Source organism: Kogia breviceps, chromosome 9 (assembly GCF_026419965.1).
Source record: "Kogia breviceps isolate mKogBre1 chromosome 9, mKogBre1 haplotype 1, whole genome shotgun sequence".
Classification (NCBI taxonomy): Eukaryota; Metazoa; Chordata; class Mammalia; order Artiodactyla; family Physeteridae; genus Kogia; species Kogia breviceps.
This window is the reverse complement of record NC_081318.1, coordinates 101,883,735-101,904,350: the sequence shown is the minus strand read 5'-3', so window position 1 is coordinate 101,904,350 and position 20,616 is coordinate 101,883,735.

Genomic DNA, 20,616 nt, shown 5'->3' with positions numbered 1-20,616 from the left:
CAGCTTTCATAGTTATCAAGTCAACGTCTTGCTTTTCCTCCCCACCTAGAACAACATGGCGGATGTCTTGAGTGAGAGGGGAGTTGCTGGTGAACTCAGCTTTGGAAATCTCCCTCCTTTGTGGAAAGGCACGCAGTCCAGGACGGGTTCCAAAGTTAAGTGCAGGATACTTTTCAGGTGGTTAAAAATGCAAAAGAGAGGAGCGGGGGTGCCTATGCAATTTTCTCAGCAAGGATTTGCCACAAACTCCTCAAGCACTTTTAGTTAGAGTGAATTATGCTGACATTTTCCTTTTTCACTGTTTTCATGAGTTTTGAATATTGAAACAGATTTTGCTGGGGATAATGGAAAGCAGACTTGGGAAACACTTTCTTTTTTTTTTTTTTTTTTTTTTTTTTTGTAAATCTAGATCAGATCTAGCTTTTGATGTAGGGCTAACAATAGGAATATAATGAAGCAGGCAAGTGGGATTATACAAGTTGGTTTTGTTGATAGTATCTAAAAACATTTTCACTTCAAACCATTTCCTTAAATATAATATTTGCCTTTTAAAGTTCTGGCCTCTGCCAAATGTTTCCTAGTGAAAAGTTTGCCCATTATTTACATTATGGTTGCATTTTGATTTTCTGGTCATTGGAAGAATGCTCCATGGACATCCATCATGAGGTGATCTTTGTTATTTCAACCACATATTGGAACAAATGAACAAGAATCACTGCAATGACAGCCAGACCACAATGGAAAAGTGTCTTCAGTTTGCGTAAACCAAAGAAATGCACAGATTTAGAAAGATAGACCATGACAGGCCAGGTATTATTCTAAGCACTTTATATCGACCAGCTAATTTAATTGGAGCAACAATCTTGTGAAGTGGGACTATTATTATTAATCCCATTTTAGAGATGAGGTAACTGAGGTCCAAGGGTTAAGTAACTCATCTTGGGTTATATGGCCACCAGGAGATAGAGCTGGATTTGAATCAGGTAACCTCAGCCAGAGTTCATATCCCTGACTGTAAAAGGGAAGCACAAAATCCGACTCCATGTTGGATCTGTTTCTTTTCCTTTGACCTTTGCTTTCCATTGCTTTTGTTCTGTCTATAGCTATACCCATACATAATGGCCTGCCTCTGCCTTGGGGGGGGGGGGTGGCGGGAACCCTGTCCCCTCTGCTTGAAGGTTAAACTAAAGTGCCTTTGTTCAGCTCAGAGGGAGACAATCTGACCCTGCCCACCTGTGAATGGCTGCAGAAAAGAAGAAATTAACACATTCCCTCCCTGAGGCTGGCCAAGACCAGGAGATATTTTGCAAGATTTATGGCCATTTTACTTTACTTCCTCACCCCCTCCCCCTCTCTGTTCTATAAAAGAAACTGGCATCCAGACCCCAACAAGATGGTACTCCAGGACAGCAGTCCGCCATCTTCTCTGACGGACTCCTGGCTTTCTGCATAAAGTTGCCATTTCTTGCCTCAACACCTCACCTCCTGATTTATTGGCCTGCTGGGCAGCAAGCACAGTAAGCCTGGACTTGGTAACATGACCACTGCCCCATACCACCTCTTTGATCATATGACTAAACATTTACATCAGTTTTCTAAGAGGAATCATAAAAGATGGTGTGCTTTCCTTTCTTATAGGCTTCCTTAGATTTCTTACCTTGGAAACTTGATGACACTGGTTAACCCTCTGTGGGGGCTGGGTGAGCACTTTAGATCTAAATGTCTCTATCTTCTCTTTTATGAAGTCATTGCAGTCATCATTTCTACGGTCCCTTCCGGCTGTGTGAGTCCATTTCTTTACTGTAAAGGGGACCTGAGTATGTTCATGTGTGGCTGTGAGTGAGTGACGGATGAGGCAGGTGGGCATATGGGAATAAGGGGGTGTATGAAGAAGAATATAGTTTTCAAAGAAGGAAGAAATAGAATTAAATAACTCATTCAAATGACCGTGAAAGCACATTGATGTCTCTTGCCAGCAGTGGGGCCTTCACAACTGACTCAGACTTCATCACTTGGAAGTTTTATGCCCTGTAGTTACTGATAGGGATTAGGCATTACACCCCCCAACCATTCACAAGAGGTTCAGATACATAAATGGTTTGTTTTCACCTCATCAGACCTACACCTGGTAGTAATTAGATGCTTCCAATGACAAGGAAATCCTGTTTGATGCCATCACTTAATGTTGTCCCCAAGATGGTCAGCAGAGGCGAATCTGCTTTCTATGGCAAACAAAGGTATCTCTATTCCCCATAGAAATGCAGACACCCACTCTCCTTGGGGACATTTAGAAATTCTTTTCATATGATTTATAGGATGAATAAATACCAACAACAACAATTAGAACAATAACAGCACTATTTGGTGGGTGCCTGGTGGACATATACGTCGGTACCATGATCCCCAAAGCCATACAATGATAAAATGGTGAATAATTTAGCATCAGTAGATGTAAAGAATGAGAATCACTACACTAGAAATGGCAGTAACAGGATTCAACTCCAGGACTATATGGCTTCAACCCCACAACATACAACACAAATTCACTCCAGGAACACGTAACAAACTGCTGATCTAGGAAAACAAACTGCTACCGTTTCTTTGGTTAGTACTGAGATTTTCATTCTCTGATCCTCTCAACTTTTTTCTCCCTTCCCACTGTCACTGTTCATTTAAGAGCATTCCTAACTCCTGACCAGATTCTGCAACAATGGTCTCATTTTAGTCATTCAGTGCGTCCTTGGACCAGTAGCATTAGGCCTTACCTGGGGGCTTGTTAGAAATGTACTCTGCCCTTTAATAAGATCTCCAGATAATTCACATGCACTATGATAAGTCAAAAAATCCAAGGTTTGGTTGGGTCCCCCAAAGGCTGACGTTTAGTAGCACTCCTCTAGTTTAACGTCATTCAGAATCTAGTCATTTAGCCTGATCTTTCCATCTTTACTATTTCCCAGCATCAACTCATGCCGTCAGTGGATTCAGCCAATGCTTATGTGTCAGACTGCTTTTGCCTAAGTGGCTTTCTTCTTGCTGTTCCACCCTGCCCGATGTTCCCTGCCCCTCTCCGTCACCTAATCAAATCCTGCTCTTCAAGGACTGCTTGCTTCATGATTTAAAAGGAATCCCAACACTGCATTTTTTCTGACATGTGTTGTCTATACTATATATGGTGGCTTTTGTTTGTTCTTATTCACGAGGGGCCTCCCTTTTGCAAACTTTGCATCACACATATAATTGCCTGTCCCCAAGACCAGAACACTTAAGGCCTTAAAGCACAGAGAAGCACACGTTGAAAACCACTGGATGAATTTATCTCCATTTGTCCTTCTACTATTTACAGTCAAGAGAATTACCTAGGATTTTACCTTTGAAATCCTTACCCCTAGGATTTTACATTTGAAAACCAGTCGCCCTAGAACTGTTTGCCTGTTTTGTATTGATGGCTATCCTGTAATGCCCTGTGCCTAGTGTGTTGTAGAAAGCCATCAGAGTAGGTGTGTGTTTTATGCAGTTGATGAATTGAACAGAGAAAAGACTTAAACTAAATAAATTTTGGTTTTTGTTTTCCCCAAATCTTTGGCACTATTTCAAGTGAATAGGTCATAACTGAGGGTCAACAAGCAAGTAGAAACAGATCTTGAAAAATCAGAACATCTGGAAATGTGTATATGTATATATATAACTGATGTGCTTTGCTGTACACCTGAAACTAACAGCACAACACTGTAAATCAACTGTACTCTAATAAAATATTTTTTTTAAAAAGAACATTGGAAGAGCAAAAATATGGGTAACTACAATACACTGTCCTTCTCATGGAAAAAAAAAATAAAGGAAGAGAGTAGAAGACAGGAGAGATTCAACTATGTTTATTATTTTTTATCATTTTAAGTAATTTAATATACTTTAGACACTTCAACTTATTTCACCAGTTGCTTGTTTATGAATTATAGCAACCAAATTCAAGTTCAGGAAAGGATAGCGATAAAGGATCAAGGAATTTGGTACTTTTGGTTTTCTTTGTTACACCATTTTCCAATTTTTCTTTGTTAAAAAAAATTTTAAAGGCAGTTGAACACATGCAGATGAGGAAAGGGTTAACACACACACAATTTTCTACTGTTTATAATTATTTAAGATTAATGTTTAATTCCCAACAAATCTCACAAGGCTGTTAACTATAAAAGGTAAAAGCTCAAGTTTTGCCACTGAGTGAATGATTTCATATCAAGTGGGTTCTCAAGTTTTTTCTACCAATCCAGAAATTCTAAAACCATAGTTTAGTTGTACTTATACATTTGGAATGCACTTGGCAGATATTCAATTCATCATGGCAGCAAAGATATGGGAGTTGTTATTTCACAGGGCAAGACACTTGGAGGAAATTTGGTTCCAGAGTTGGTAAATTCAGAAGCTTGAGAATGTCAGGGTTCCAGGTTGCAGTTCCTGTACCAGGTCACTGGTGAAGAGTGAGGAGAATGTTGCTAGAAGTCTGTCTAGCAAAACACACTCGTCACTAGTACGAGGGAAGAAATGGACATCATGGCTCAGCCTAATAAATATCAGCTCTCCACGCCACTGCCACCTCTGCCCAGCCTGGGAAGGAGACCCCCAGAACAGAGGGCTGCCCAGTTTCAGAATAGAACTGAGATTCAATAAGGAAGAAAGAATGCGGACTACTGGGTTGGCAATTAGCATAGCCTGCCTCAGATATCACTGGGGAAATGAAACTTTATAGTTACATGACAAAAAATATTTACACAAAAATTTCTCAAGAGCTCGTACTGGAAAGCACATTGACAATCTGGGATGATCTGTGCGAATGAACTGAGGGGCACACGTATTAAATTACCCCTAAAGTATACATGGGTTTAGATTGTGGGTGGGGGATGTTCTTGGGAAAACATGTTCTGAGTTTTACCAAACCCAAAGTTTTGGGGGAAAAAATAGCCTCCGACAATTGACAACCAAAAAACATAGTGAAAGTCATCCATCCATCGGGAATTCAATCCTAAGTGTGCTTTGTTGGTAGTTTTGAAAGCCTGTGGGATGGTCCCTGATGAGCTGGTGTCTCTGACCACCTACGGCTTATTGAGATGGAAGCAACCTGCAGCAAAGCTCAGGCAGGGAAAGGCCAAGCTAACTGAGTGCAAGTTGATTAATTAATTCATCCATGGATCTACTCCTCTATACCACAAGGATTTTTTTTTTTTTTTTTCCCCTCTCCTAATAGGCAGCAAGTACTGTATTGTGTTCTAGGAAGTCAAAGAGAAAAAGTCAAGAGCCCTTGTCCTTGAGAAGTCCCTGTCTCGTGGAGAAAAACAGTCAACTCTAAGTGATAGGTAATGGTCATAATGCAGCATCTCCCTGTGTAATGGAAGCTGAGAAGGGTGTCTGCTTGTCCCTACCTGCTGGTTTCAAGCCTACTCTTCCTTCCCAGGGTATTTAAAACTACAATTCAAATATATGAGACTGGCTAAAACCCCAAACACAGGTTTCCAAAGCATTTTCTCCTTTACTATTTGAACCCACATGTATGTGAAAGGAAATTTAATCCATATGTTTCTGAATCATTCATACTTAAATCATCACAATTCGTTTTGTAAGAGCTGTTAAGGTCCAAGAAGGCTTTGGGGCGTTTTGTCAACAGGAAGTTGATTGAACTAAGAGAAAATGACCTCCAATAGCAAAGAAGTCAGTGACGGCCCAATACTATGAGTCCATGAAATTCAAAGGGCCTGTGAGCTTGGCAGGCCTTGCCCCAAACTCAAACATGGTGACTCTGGTGCAATCACGGGCTTCTTTCCCAGGTTATGTCCCTTCATCAAAACTCCTGCCAGGAGGTATTTGGATTATACGTGCCCCAATTACATCTTCTTTGTGTGCTCATATGATGCAACAATCCAAAGGCCAAGGGAACCCAAATGCTGGTTCGATCCTGAACCATCAGTCAGGCCTTTTGGAAAATTGGAAAACTGGTCTTTCCCCACTTGTAAATGCTACCCTTAATGCCCCTAAACAACTGTTACAAAGTTTTCTTTCGGATTTAACTAAGATTACTGGGGATTTAAGACACTGGCTGCCAGATTGTTAAAATGCATTCATGTTTATAGTGATTACGATTAAGAGAACTAATAATAAATACTCGCGTATACCTGGAACAGAGCCCAAATCCTACTGTTTCAAAAGAAAGACTCAGTGTAAAGCCATAACACCCTGGAAATCTGTACACAGGAAAATCTGAGACCCGTCTAGAGCCACACACAGGACTGCAGCTAAATGCTAGAAGCAGGCTAATCAAATTCTCTGGAGACCTCTTGCAATGCTTTAGAAAGGGAAAAAAGAGAAAATGGCTATTTTCATTGCACCTTTTGATTACTACTCATTTGCATAGGCTGCCTGTGTAAAAAGAATGCATTTCTGATTGCATCAAGCACAAACCAAAGAAAGAGTTGCAGCCAGAAGTCTCTCCTAAGTGCTACACAATTAGTTCCTAATGTGCTGTTGTGACGTGAAAGGCTGAATGGTAGCCAGTCTCATCAGTCTACGGAAGGTCCACTTCAATGGTGAAAGCATCTTGCTGGTGAATGAGGCTCAGGTCAGAGATCTGATTCACTGCCGGCCCATTAGCTCTCCAGAACCCCACAGGTCACGACCAGGAAGGGGTCACACCCCGAAATGGGGTCACCGGTCCCGAGGAGCCACATTCTTCCTGTTGCTCTTCTGGCAAAGCCGTTCCTCGTATGTTTGCTCTAATCTCGAGCCTGTAGCACTGCTGGTACGTGCAAGGGGACAGCCTGATCTCCGCTCTGATTCCAAAGTTTCTCTCTCCCTCTTGAATCTTATGGCACCTATTAATCCACTACAGAAGCAAAGACAGAGGCTGCTGACTGCTTTGTTCCCAGCAGAAAAAAAAAAAAAAAAATGTTTTCACACCTTCTGATAGTAATCTTAATACTCAGGTACCATTCAGGGTATCATTTTCCTTTCATGATCATAGAAGAGGTTTTCATTGTAAAATACATCTCATCAGAGAAGATGATAAGGAGAGTGAAAATTACATGAAAAGAAGACAACACACTTTTCAGAGTCAACAGGGTAAAAATCACACTTAATCTAAAGAAACTTTTTTTTGCTTAAAAAACTGAGAAACAGATGAACTTTTAAAGCTATTCTAATCTCGGGGGTATTGTGCGTGCCTTTTACAGGACAAAGTAACCTGTACCTCATGCATAATACCAGGGACTAGTAAGTGTTTACAAACTGTGCCGGATTGTTTAATCCAAAACGTTTCCCTCCTGCCTTAGGATTGTGTGTCTACATGAAGTTTAAAGGGCTTTTAAAGATAAGGAAGGCCAGCTAGCACCGGGGAGCCAATGGGGTGCCTTTTTACTCGTTAACCTGATATGGACTGATGTACTGATAGCCAATCCAGGGCTGGAAAAGTGATGAAAGAAACTGCAGCAGAGAGAAAGTGTTAGTGCAATCCCCAGAAAAGACGATGGGCTCAAGCCAAAGGGTGAGACACAAAGAACAGTGAGAGAAAAAGAGCCTCCTTTATAGTTTAATAATTTATCCACCACTTCTAAACACTTTTTAAGAGTGACAACCGGTCACTGGATTTGGAGTTAGAGGATTCCACTGGAGGTCTGAGGGACAAGTCTCCTACCTTCTCCGAATGCCACTTATTTGTTTGAGAGTCATTCACAGCTCACCAAGTGGCAGGAGAGCCACCTGCTTTTTTTTTTTTTTTTTTTTTTTTTTTTTTTTTTTTTTCGGTACACGGGCCTCTCACCGTTGTGGCCTCTCCCGTTGCGGAGCACAGGCTCCGGACGCGCAGGCTCAGCGGCCATGGCTCACGGGCCCAGCCGCCCCGCGGCACGTGGCATCTTCCCGGACCAGGGCACGAACCCGTGTCTCCTGCATCGGCAGGCGGATTCTCAACCACTGCGCCACCAGGGAAGCCCAGCCACCTGCTTTTGGATAAGATTTCTTCACACATCCTTTTATTGTATTTGCCCCCTAAACGGATAGAATATTTTTGCCTTATTTTCACTTTTATTTTCAACAACTTTATGGTGGTATAATTGACATGTAATAAATTACTCACATTTAAAGTATTAATTCGGTAAGTTTTGACATTTGTACACACCTATGAAAACTTCACTGCTATTAAGAAAATGAACACATCAATCACCCCCAAAAACGTCTCATGCTCCTATAGTAATCTCTTCTTCCTGCCCCTTCTCATTACCTCTTCCCCCAGGCTACTGATCTGGTTTCCATCACTACAGATTAGTTTGCATTTTCTAGAATTGTATAGAATTGGAATTATATGGTATAGCCTACTTATTTTCTTTGCTATGGCATCTTCCAGTGGGCATAATTATTCTGAGATTCATCCATGCTGCTGTGGGTCAGTAGCTTGTTCCTTTGCAGTGCCCAGTCGTATTCCATTGTATGGATAGACCACACTTTGTTTATCTATTCACTTGTTAATTAATATTTGGGTTTCCAAGTTTGTTCTATTTCACGGAAAGCTTCTATAATCATTCAGGTACAAGTGCTTCATTTCTCTTGGGTAAATACCTAAGAGTGGAATGGCTTGACCATATGGTGGGTATATGTTTAACTTTTTTTAAAGAAACTGCTGAACTGTTTTCTCATGTGGTTGTACTATTTTACATTCTCCCCTGCAGGATATGAAAGTTCCAGTTGCTCCATATCTTCCCACTTTGGTATAATCAGTTTTTAAATAATAGTCATGTGGATTTCATTTGTATTTCCCCAGGGTTTAATGATGCTGAACACTTTTGATGTGTTTATTTGCATCCACATATCTTCTTTGATGAAATATCATCAAAATTTTTGCTCACTTTTTTGGAGGGGGATTATTTGTTTTCTCAGCAGTGAGTTTTGAAAGTTTTTAAAAAATATATTCTGGATATAAGTCCTTTATCAGATAAATGATTTGTAAATATTTTCTCCTAGTCTGTGGCTTGCCTTTTCACTTGCTTAACCATGCCTTCGGCAGAGCAAAAAATTTTAATGAAGTCTAGTTTGTCAGTTTGTTCTTTAATGAATAGTGATTTGGGCACTGTATCTAAGAAACCCAAGGTCATAGAGATTTTCTCCTGTTTCTTCTAGAAGTTTTATGGTTCTGTGTTTTACATTTGTGTCTATAATCCAGTTTGAGTATATTGTTGTATGTGATGGGTGGGGGGGATTGAAGTTTTTTAAAAATATGGATATCTATAAGCAGGTGGAGTTAACCAGATGAATGAAGAGATATATAGTCAGAATTTTAAAAAAGAGAGAGAATTTTAGCCATATTGTGATCAGGTTGAAAACAAAAGAGGAAGTAATCTACGTCATGCTCAGACGGTAAAATCACATGTAGTGCTGCTTTCTTCCACTGAATCTACCTAATGTAAATGTCTTTGAAGTGGCTTTGGGATTTATGAGTTTTTTAATTAATTGGATATAATTTATAAAGTAAGTCAAGGACAGGTAATAGCAATGATGAACAATTCAGCAACTCAGAGAAGTGCTGGCTCCCACTGAATCAGAGAGTGGGCAACAAATGAAGCCATGGACATTCTGGGAGGATAGGTTATACCAAAAGAAGAAAAAAGAAAGAAACAGAAAGGGCTATGTCGGGGAGTGAGAGTATCCAAAGCCTGGGACAAGTCATCCCTTGACGATTGTACTTGTAGCTTTGGCTGCTGAGTCACCATCAAAGGGACTGATCCAGGCTTGCAGAAGGTGAGATTTGAAAGAACAAAAGAGACTGTTGGGAACCAATAAGAGGTTCCTTACCAGGCAAGACAATCCCTCTCCTGCCTACCATTTGGATACCACCTTTCCCATGGCTCTTGGAACCTGGCATGAAGACAGAGCCACAGCTTGGCGAAAACTAACCAACAAGCAAAATAAGCCAATATGGATTGATTAATATTAACTACTACAAGGCATGTGACAGGTGCTATATTTGCTCTCCTGACTGAAAAATCCCCCAAAGTTCACCCCCATGCTCTCTATCACTCCTACAACAGAGTAATGATGTTGCTCTAGTTTTTAGCTTCAGAACAAAAGATGATTATTCATTTCTTGGGTGGCACACAGGAAAATATAAAAGAGCAGATGAAAAAGGCCTCAGGCTGAATCATCCTGGTCCTCTCTCCCTTGTCCTTACCCTGTTCCTGAGACAAGGGTTGCTATGGGACCTACTTATAGACCTTGGGGAAAACTGTGTTCATTCTAAAGGTTAGGGGTGTGTGTGTGTGTGTGTGTGTGTGTGCGTGTGTGTGTGTGTGTGTGTGTGTGTGCGTGTGTGTGTCTGAATATAGAAGAGCATGAGGATGGCTAACACAAGGTAAACTGATCATAGCTAAAAATCTCTTGTGATAAATCTTGCCTTTTTTGCAAGCATAATTACAGAGGTCATTTCTACCAGTAATGGAAAGTCACCAACATTTGTTGAGGACATAAATACCCTAGTATTTTCCTAGGCCTTTTATTTATGTCATCCCAATTATTCTTCATAATAGCCTGAGAGTCAGGTAATATTAACATTCTTATTTTACAGTGAAAATCACAGAAACTCCAAGCAACTAAATAACTCAATCAAGATCACATATTGAAATTGACAAGAGACACTTGAACCCAAGGTCACCTGACTTCAGAGCCTTGGCTTTCAAATATAAGTACTACTTTCCATAGCCCAATGCAGGTCAAATTCTGTAAAAACTCACACTACAGGAAATTTAAATTATTTCAGAGTGATGGAGTTAAATTTCTTTTTAAAGTTATTCAGACTATTTTTTGACAATGGGAAACATATTCATTACACAAAAGTTTACCTATACGATTTCTTTCTGTAAGGGTTAAAATTTGTTCATAAAAGAAATAAAAAGCCAAAGAGAAAAAGAAATCCAAAAGATTCTTTCTGAAATCCACCCATTTAATGATCCAAAAAAATAATAAAATAGAGCAAAATCATGGTTGGACCTAAGGGGCTTTACATCTGAACTTGAGAATTCAATTGATCAGTTGTGGGTTAATGAATTAAAATTAAAAATTTTTTGTGTGTCCAGGTTATTGGAAAGAACACTGAAGTAGGAACCAAGAGACCAAGGTTCTATTTCTGCCCCTACCCTGAATGCTGTACGAATTCCTATAGGTCACTCCTCAACTCTGCAATCCTGTTTCCCATTTGTAAAATGAGGGTTGGGACTCCATAAGCCTTAGGACCCCTTCCAGCTTGGACATTCTGTGACAAGGGACAGGCTCTTGTTAGGGTTACCATTCCTGGTTTATTAGTTGATATCTTTGCAGGAGAGAGGGCAGATTTTTCACATTCTTCCCCAAATCCACCACTTCCAACAATCTAAGGTCAAATTTAAACTCTCTAAAGAAAGTAGAGAGCTCTAGCTGGAGGGCTCACTTGTCCCCATCAATGGGTGTCATTTCCGGGATATGTGTCTTTGCCTCTTTGCAGCAACACTCTTCTGCACACATGGAGAAGTCTGGGGAGGATGGGTGGCTGCTGAGACACTTGGCTGGGCTATGATCTGGAGGCGGTGGTCCATGCTTAGCTCTCTGCTGGCCAAACAGAATTTAAGGATCGAATAGCTCTGCAGCAGGCACGGTTCTTCTTTCATGGTTCTCCTGACATCTTTGTTTAGCAATGGCATATTCAATTCTTTGGGGCATTGTATCAAAAGAGTTTTGCGATCTTGTTTTTATGTCTCTCTCTGCCATTTCAATTGTGATTTGATTGGAAAGGCAATTTTGAGCAACATTGACCTACATAAGGAAACTGGAAGGCCACCCCAGACTCAGCAGTGTGCCCCAGTGCTGATGGCACCACTTGCTTTCCTCATTCCCTAAGCACGGCCGAGGCACAAAGATATTAACCTTCATATCTCCCTCCGCACCAGTTTTGTGCTTTCCTTGTGAGCAAGATCTGGACCAGTCGGATGTGTACGCCTATGTCTAGCGGGGGATTCGAGAGAAAAAAGATACATTGGGAATTAAGCAACATGGCATTTACATAACAACCGTTTATGATTTGGGGGGATCAAGAACAATGGAGAGAATTCTCAGCACGGGGCTGAGGTTTCCAGTGCAGGATTCCCAGGACCATTAATGGGAATCGTGTGGCTGAGCCCTGTCACATCTGCCGAGAACTTAGCTCGAAGTTGTTCTCATTACGTCAACTTGGGTGAGTTCACAAACAGTGGCTTGAGTTCGCATGCTCTTTTCCGGGTGCCATACGCTTGTCCATTTCCTTTTTGTCCATTTCGTCGCAGCATGCAGCTTTCCCTCTATCTCTATTTCCTGCTGATTATTCCGGACTACAAGTGAGAAGGGCAAAGGGCAGACGAAGAAAATAAGTTCACGATAACTATCAGCTTTATCAGACCCACTGCCCTTGGTGTGATGTTGTCTTGCATGGGAAGACCCATTGAAATCGGGTTTTATGGTATTAAAGATATAAATTGCTATCATTTTCAGCATCTGAACTAGATTTGTCACGAGAACATAGCCCCTGTCGGAGAGTTCCTCGTAAGCAGGTATTAAGGAGAGTCCAAGGGTGTGATTTCACACACTAGATAAACCACACTGTCTACACGCCAGGGATGGAGCACTGAATCGCTCTCCTTGCCCTCCTCTGCCAGGCCAGAGAGGCCCATAGGATGGTGCGATGAGATGGCTTATCTTCGTACCATGTGCTTTGGAAACAAAGAGCACCTTTTAGCTCTTTCTCCTGCCCTTGAAGTCTGTATCTCTCATCGTTCTGATGCCTCAAGTTGCACTTCTCATGTGGGTACACCCAGCCCAGCAACAATGGGAAAGGCCCTGTTCAATAGCACACCAGGTTTCAGAGAATTTAATCGCATCACAAACGCTGGAACCTGGCTCAAAAAGTAGAAAATGCCTTCTCAGGATCTGAAGAGCTTTTCTTTTCTCCATCAAGTTCACCTCAGTTTCAGAAGTTATAGCCAAGGTTTTTCTTTGGCTTGGTTTTGTTGGGTGCATAAGTGAGGGCAGTCATCAGACAACTCCTTATTCAAATGCCAACATGCTCAGTGGTAGAGACCTTATTTGATTTGTTTCAAAACATCCCTTCAGACGGGAGGCATGAAATTCAGCGGAGCGGCGAAAAATGCACTTGCTCCTTTCTTTTTCCCTTACAGAACGTCTTGACTCTGTGATCTAGCTCACGAAATGAGAAAGAACAACACATGGGGGAAAGATGCAAGGTTCTGAAAAGGAATCAAAGATAAGCCAGAACCTAAAAGAAAACCTTTTCAACAGCCCAAGAGACACAGTGATGCTTATCAGACTCACTGGGTGAATTGAGTTTCCAGGGGAAAAGTGTCGGATCCAAGAACCGCATCTCCAACTTTCTGGGGGAAATGAAGGTGGCTCTAAATTTCCAACTGCTGGTTCACAGTATTAAAAAAATTAAAAATAAAATAAAATATTCCCAATAAGTGGATCTGCTAAACTTTTAGCAGCAGAGGTCCTTTTTTTTTTTTTTTTTTTTTTCCTTCCAAGACCTACAAGAAGCTACTTTCAAATATAGTTTCTTAATGTGTGTTTTACTGCAATGGGAGATAACTGAATGTTGAAAATGGATACTCAAGACATTTTGGACACAAGAATATGGGGGTATTCTCATTTTTCAAGTTGATGATTTGTAACAGTTTAGATTATCTGCCAGGGTTACCATGTTCTTTAAAAATAAATACCACATCTGGTTGGTATATACTGATCCCTGGGAGACTTAAGTCTGATTGATAGCAGCCTCCTAACTGGTCAGCTGTCTGTTGTCTCTTCCTCCTGTTTCATCCGCCATGTTGTGTCTGTAGTCACTTTTCTATAATAAAAATCCTAATGATATTGCTCTTCTGAATAGTGATCTTCACTATTCCTTCTCCATGAGCAGTTCCCAGTGTAGCAGACAGCCATGTTCATGGTCAGGTCTTCCCCCATGGCTCTCCTTGGTCTTCTACTCTAAAGATGTGGATTCTTTCATGCTCCCTGAAAACACCATCCCGTGTACACCTTTACATGTGTTTTTCCCTCTGACCAAAATAGCCATCCTTGAAATGGCACCTGGAAATAGGCCTTCTCTCCTTCAAACTCAGCTAAAAGGTCACTTCCTTCATGAACCTTTCTTGATTCCTCGAGCAGATTTAGCCACTCTCCGTCCTCTAGATTGTAGAGAGGTTACTGTTTTTAATATAAATTTTTGCTATCTGTTTGCTTTTCTAACTTTTTTCCTTTTGGACTATGAGCTCTGCAATTTGGGGGACTGTGATCTCACCTGGTATCTCTGGCCTGGCACACAGTAGGTGCTCAATAAGTCTTTGTTGAAATGGCTAGGGAATGAATGACCATCCGTCTTTTGGAATCCTGACTATGGAGGGCAGAATCAACTCTTTATCATGCTTTCAACACTACATCTCTGCTTTGACATACTCTTGTACATCATGATTTTTAAAGGCTTTTTACAGGCATGTTACAACTCTGTCTTCATTTTCACCTCAGTGGATCGGGATCATTTTCTGAAGTGAAGGGAAGGGGGCATTTAACTGATATCCTTGCTGACTCTGGACCTAGCAGCTGTTAATATCTTATTAATGACTAGTGGATTGGACCCTGGTACAAGAATATGCAAAAAGGGTTGTTCTCTGCCAGGTTTTGGAAAAACAAGACCGTTGGAACGTGGGCCCTCTGCACTGTTTGAAACACAAGAGATAAACATTGTTTTTCACTGATGAATGAACTGAGAGGCATTGACATGGACTAATACCTTGCAGAATTCTTTATGAATTTGTACTAAGGTGTCTTTTAAAGACAGAAGCAAGGTGGAGGCCACCTTGCCGTGCACGCCCGCCATAGCTACGAACTTCCTGCAAGTCACAGCCTGGGCTGTGCTGCTGGTCTTTTCGTTTCCCCTTCAGCAAAGTGATGAGAGCAACTTTGAGCATATGGAAGCATTTCCACACTGCAAGTTATTCTGAGGGGAAAAAACGTGATTTGCAAATTCTGTCGATCGAAAGAGGCATTACCAAATGCTACTACGATGTTCAAACACATCCTTGTATGTCAGAAGTGTCCTGCAGATGTTTTGTTTTGTTTTGTTGTTCAAATCCTCCATGGCTGCCACTGCGAAGGATGAAAAAGTACAAGAAGCTCGTCCCCCTGGTCATGGCTTCAGACAGAGAGAAAGAGCCTCTTCCGTGGCTGCTTCTGTATCCTCAGCCTCATCATCAAGGGGTGCTTAATTATCCTCAGAGAACCACATGTTGCAAGCAGCTGGACACCAGCAAAAAGGCTGCAAGGACACAGTCGTAGACAAGATAATACCTGAAGATCAGGACAAAACAAACAACTTCTTGCGAGCGTCTCCATGCCCTTGGCTTGTCTTGGTCAAGGCTGACAGGGAACATTTCCATTCTGAGGCAAGGATTCCCCAGGGAAGGTTTGGAGTGGGTCTCTCTGAGTGTTTGAACATGAATGGGTGGTGATATGGGTAAACGGAAGAATAAAGACAGCACCACTGTAAATGCCAGATTGATGGTTAGACAGAGGAACAGAATGCCACTATTTCCCAAGAATGGATTCTTAACTCCTTTCTTAACAGAACGAAATAGGAAAGGGAAAATCCATTACAGGGAACATCAGTCCATCAACAGAAGATGGAGAGCAGAAAAAAAAAAAAAAATCTGCATTTGTTTACTGACGGTGGGATAGAATTAGTCACCTAGCAGTGGACAGAGAGTCTCACTTTGTAGTAAGGCAATGGAATCTTCTCCAGGATATTAAAAGGACTTGTTTTCCAACAGATCTACAGAAGAAGAAAAAAGTTTTCCAAAATAAATGAACTTTACTCTTGTAACAGCTGTTTCCTTTTTGAAGCAAGAAGAGTATAGTGTAAAGTAAAAATGGATAAAACTGCATCTATCACCCTGTAGGAGACATTCTTTATGAATAACCTTAATAAAACAAAGGGAGCATTCTGCCTGTGTGTTTGGTTGTTTTAGACTTAAATAATATTTTAATTTCTGAGTGAAGAAGACACTGAAACAGAAGATTATATTAATAACTGGCAAGAAATTTGCTGTGAGTTATCACATGCTGCTATATAGATTCAGAAGCAGATAAAGAACGATAACATTTTCCTTTTTGAAAAAAGCTGATTGCAGAGTATGAAGTACAGTTAAAGCCTGCATAGGAGAAATCATTTCTATGTTACAAAAAGGAGAGCATCTCCAGGAGTGGAATATAACTTGGTCTGGGAGTTTTCCTGGTCTTATGACTGCAGGTGTTGGAGTAGGAGTTTATATGGATTATCTGGATACTTATGTGGATATTAATTCTCTGTATTTTTACAATTTTATTTATTTATTTTTTTAGGCCACACCATGTGGCATGTGGGATCTTAGTTCCCCGCCCAGGGATCGAACCCATGCCCCCTGCATTGGTAGCATGGATTCTTAACCACTGGACCACCAGGGAAGTTCCTGGATATTGATTCTCACAACTACCCTACAAGATAGTACTGCTGAGTGATATTTGATAGTTGAGGAGACTGTAGCTTAGGGAGATGAGATCACAGAACTGAGAGGTAAACTGGACCAGAATTCTCACCCAAGCTGCCAGAGTCCAGACCCCCCTCTCTTGATCAATCAGTGATGCCCATCACAGGGCACACTTGCTTCTTCCCAGTTTAGGGTTATTTCTCACAACAGATTAAGAAACACTGTCTTCATCTGCAAATATTTACACCTAATTTAAAAATAAGCTAACAGATTGCATTGGTTCTGGTACCAATTGAAACATGGGGGGTGGTTTCCTCACAACTCCACCAAGCAGCTCTTGGACACCAGCTGAGTGTCCAAGAATTCAAGTCAATTCTGACACTCTTCGCCCAGAGACAGCATCAGTTTCCACAGGTTAAGGGCTTGGCCCTACGAGACTGCGCCCCCATGTACTTCAGATACCAGCTGCAAGTCCAGGTTGTTGCCTGTGCCTCTGGCCAACCAGCTATGGATTGGAGGTTCCCACGACCTCCCGCTTGGGTTGGATTAATTTGCTAGAGCAGCTCACAAAGCTCAGGGAAACATTTGACTCACTAGATTATCAGTTTATTCTAAAAGGATGTAATTCGGGAACAGCCAGATAGAAGAGATGCACAGGGCAAAGCACAGGGAAAGGTCATGGAGCTTCCATGCTCTCTCCAGGCACCCACTCTCCTCATGAAATCCCACCCCTCTAATCGCACTGCTTGGCTCCACTGGCAACTAGACCCCATCTCGAGGGGGTTCCAAAAGTCACCTCATTGACATAGCCAAAGACGCCTTTCCCCCTCTCATCACTGAGGAAATTCTAAGAGTTTTAGAAGCTCTGTGTCAGAAATAGGAATGAAGACCGAATATATATTTCTTGTTATAACTCACAATATCACACATATCAAAGAGAATTAATATCTAAATGAACTCTGGCTTATGGAAGTTCATGATGTTTCTACAAATAAAATGGTAACAATGATGGCTTAGCAAGTGAGACTCAAAGTTCCACCTGTCCTGAGCTTCACCCAGGCTAATTCTTTTGTTTCTTTTCCTTTCCCCTCAGATTCTTTCTGAAATCTGCTGCCTTCTGTATCTGCTTGATGCAGTAAAGAGCTCTAAAACCAAAAAACAAAGTAACTTTCCTTGTGTTACTAATAATATGGATGGTTTCATTCCCTTCATTGTATGTCTGTTTCCCATAAATTGGCTTAGGAGAAATGAATTTAGCAGGAGGAATGTCCATTGGTAAAACAATTTAAAATGTATAAAAGCAAATTCAATGAGTACATTTTAAAATAGCTTCTGAATTTCAAAAAAAAAAAAAAGCTTTCAGATTTTACATATAACAAATGACAGTTTATGAACTAAGTCATGTCAGATACACTTGGTTTTCCTAAAACAAAGGATTGAGTTCAAGTTTACAAAACTCCTCATTTCATTTTTTAATATCCTCTTATCTTTGCGTAATTTCAAAATATCTATAAATTTTTAAATCTTTCATTAAGGTCTGATGGTTTCATGTCTAGCATATCATGTTAGACATGTTTTTTAATTTTTATTTTATATTGGAGCTTAGCTGATTAACAATGGTATGTTAGTTTCAGGTGTACAGCAAAGGCATTCTCCACTTTATCCTCCTTCTCAAGGCTAGATGTTACCATAATGGTTAAGAATTTTCTTTCAATCCTCTGGAATATAAATTCCGATTCTCCTTTGTAGAGCTCTATCAATGAATTCAAGTCTCAAAGAATCTGCACCCGAATCAATCAGAAATCCCAAACCTCCTTTCCAAAATTATTTCAACATGCTTCCTAATAGCAAATTTTAATTTACACAAAACTGGTATCCTGATGGCTGCCCACTTAGACCATGCCTGTGCATTCTTTTGGGGGTGTTTTTCAATGTTATGACTCCTAAGATACACATTTTTTTCCCCTTCTTGCTGCAAATTATACTGATTCTGTAATGCCCAAGAAAAGTCTTCCTTTTCCTGGAAAACATTTAAACAATTCTGACCCATTTTCATCTTTCCTCTTCCTGAACTCCTACAGGACTCCAGTGGTTGATTGGCATACCGGAAGGTAAACCTTTACAGGCTCAAATTAATTGACAGCTCCATCTCTCGCCCTAAAGACAGTTATTGGGGTTTCTCTCTCCCCACTTCTTTTGTCTTCACTTCACACTAGGATTTCATGGCCAGATTTAGTTACTTTACCGATCTTTTGTGAACTATAAGTGGCTTCAAAACAGTCCTCCCCAAGATGTGCTACTTTGGCATGTGGATTATTTTGAGCTAAAAGCAATGGAGATTCTGTGGACTCAAGAGAACCAATGCCCGTCTCTAAACTACCTAGAAGAATTTAAATTGGGGATTTTTCCTAGAAAAAGAGCTATTACCAGAGATAAATTTTATCTAAGTGACCCCATCTATATGGCAGGGCAAGCATCTAATTACCATCTGCTTTTCTTATCATCCTGTGAATGACCCTCCTATCTTTGGAAGTCCCAGGCCCCTTTCCCATTCCTTAGCTCTCGGTACGGCATATAGACTTCATTTTACCTTTCTGTCTTTGAATCTCTCATGTATGTGGGGTTCTCATATGGTTTTATCCTGTTAATCTGTCTCATTTCAATCTAATTCTTAGACCAGCCAGAAGAATGTAGAAGGGTAGAGGAACATTTTCTTTCCCACCCAGGACATGTTAATATCACATCTTTTGGTAGTAACAGTACACCAATTTGTAGCAATTTCGTGTTGATTCACCAGTGCCAGACATACCATCTCAAAGGTCCTTGAAGGCTGAGGCTTCCTTTGATGTTCCCCCAGAAGGACACGCTGGTTGAGTGAGAGCCTTGCTGTAAGAGAAAGAGCCCTATTGTCTTTGAGGTCAACGTCTGATGGCTCTAAATCTGGCACAGCCTGACTCTGTTTTTTGTTATTGTTGTTATTTGCTTTTTGTTGTTTTCATTTTTTTCTTTTCTGTTTTTTTTTGACTTTCAGAATCTAGGGGAATCATTCATCCATATCTCTGCTTTTTAAAATAAGAATAAAGGTGATAGAGTTGAGCAGAGTGATATATTTACATATATATATATATATATATATATATATATAAATAAATCCTGTGGGGCTGCACATTTGTCACAACGTGGAAAACCATCTTGATCAAGATAAGGAAGGATAGTATAAATAAAATTCTGTATTGTTTTCAATGTGGTTATTTATTATTTAATAGCTTTGAGGGCTTTAGTCTCTCAATATTCAACAGGTATGTATTAAGCACTTATGTGTACCATGCAGTTTTCTACGCACTTGGGGGTAGAATAGTGAAGAGACACATGACAAATCCCTTTTCTCATGGAGTTTATCTTCTAGGGAGGGGAGTTCCACAACAAACAAGGTAGATAATTAAAGTGCAGAGCACATCTGATGGTGGTAAGCGCTATAGACAAGAAGTAGGGGGATGATGTTGAGGAAAGACAGTTGCAGTTTTAAGGAGGAGGTTTGGGAAAGACCCTACTGAGAAGGTAATGTTTAATGAAGGTCCAAAATGGATGAAGAAGCAAAATCAGTTAATCCCTGAGAAACGAGCATTTTGGTAGAAGGGCAAAATAAGTGCCAAAACTGTGATGCAGGTGTCTGCCTACCGTAAGCAAAGAATCACAACGAGACCTGCATGGCTGGGGTGGAAGTAGTGACAGAGAGACCAACATGGAAGGAAACATAAAGTTAGAAGGACCAGAAGGTGTAGAGCCTCCTAGAGTAGAGGCTTCAGCTTTCACCTGAAAGAGCTGATAACCCACTAGAGGATTTTCGGTAGAGGAAAGATCATCGGGCTTAGGTCTTATCAACAGCAATTGTCTGGTTACTATATTTAGAATGTTAAATAAAAATTAAATTAAAAAATTAAGATTTAGAATTTGAAAGACTACACTGGGTAAAGCAGTTAAGGGCTTTGGGCTGGAAGACCTAGTGTAAGGGATTGAGGAATAAATAGAAAGAGTAGTCAATAACTTGTGTCTT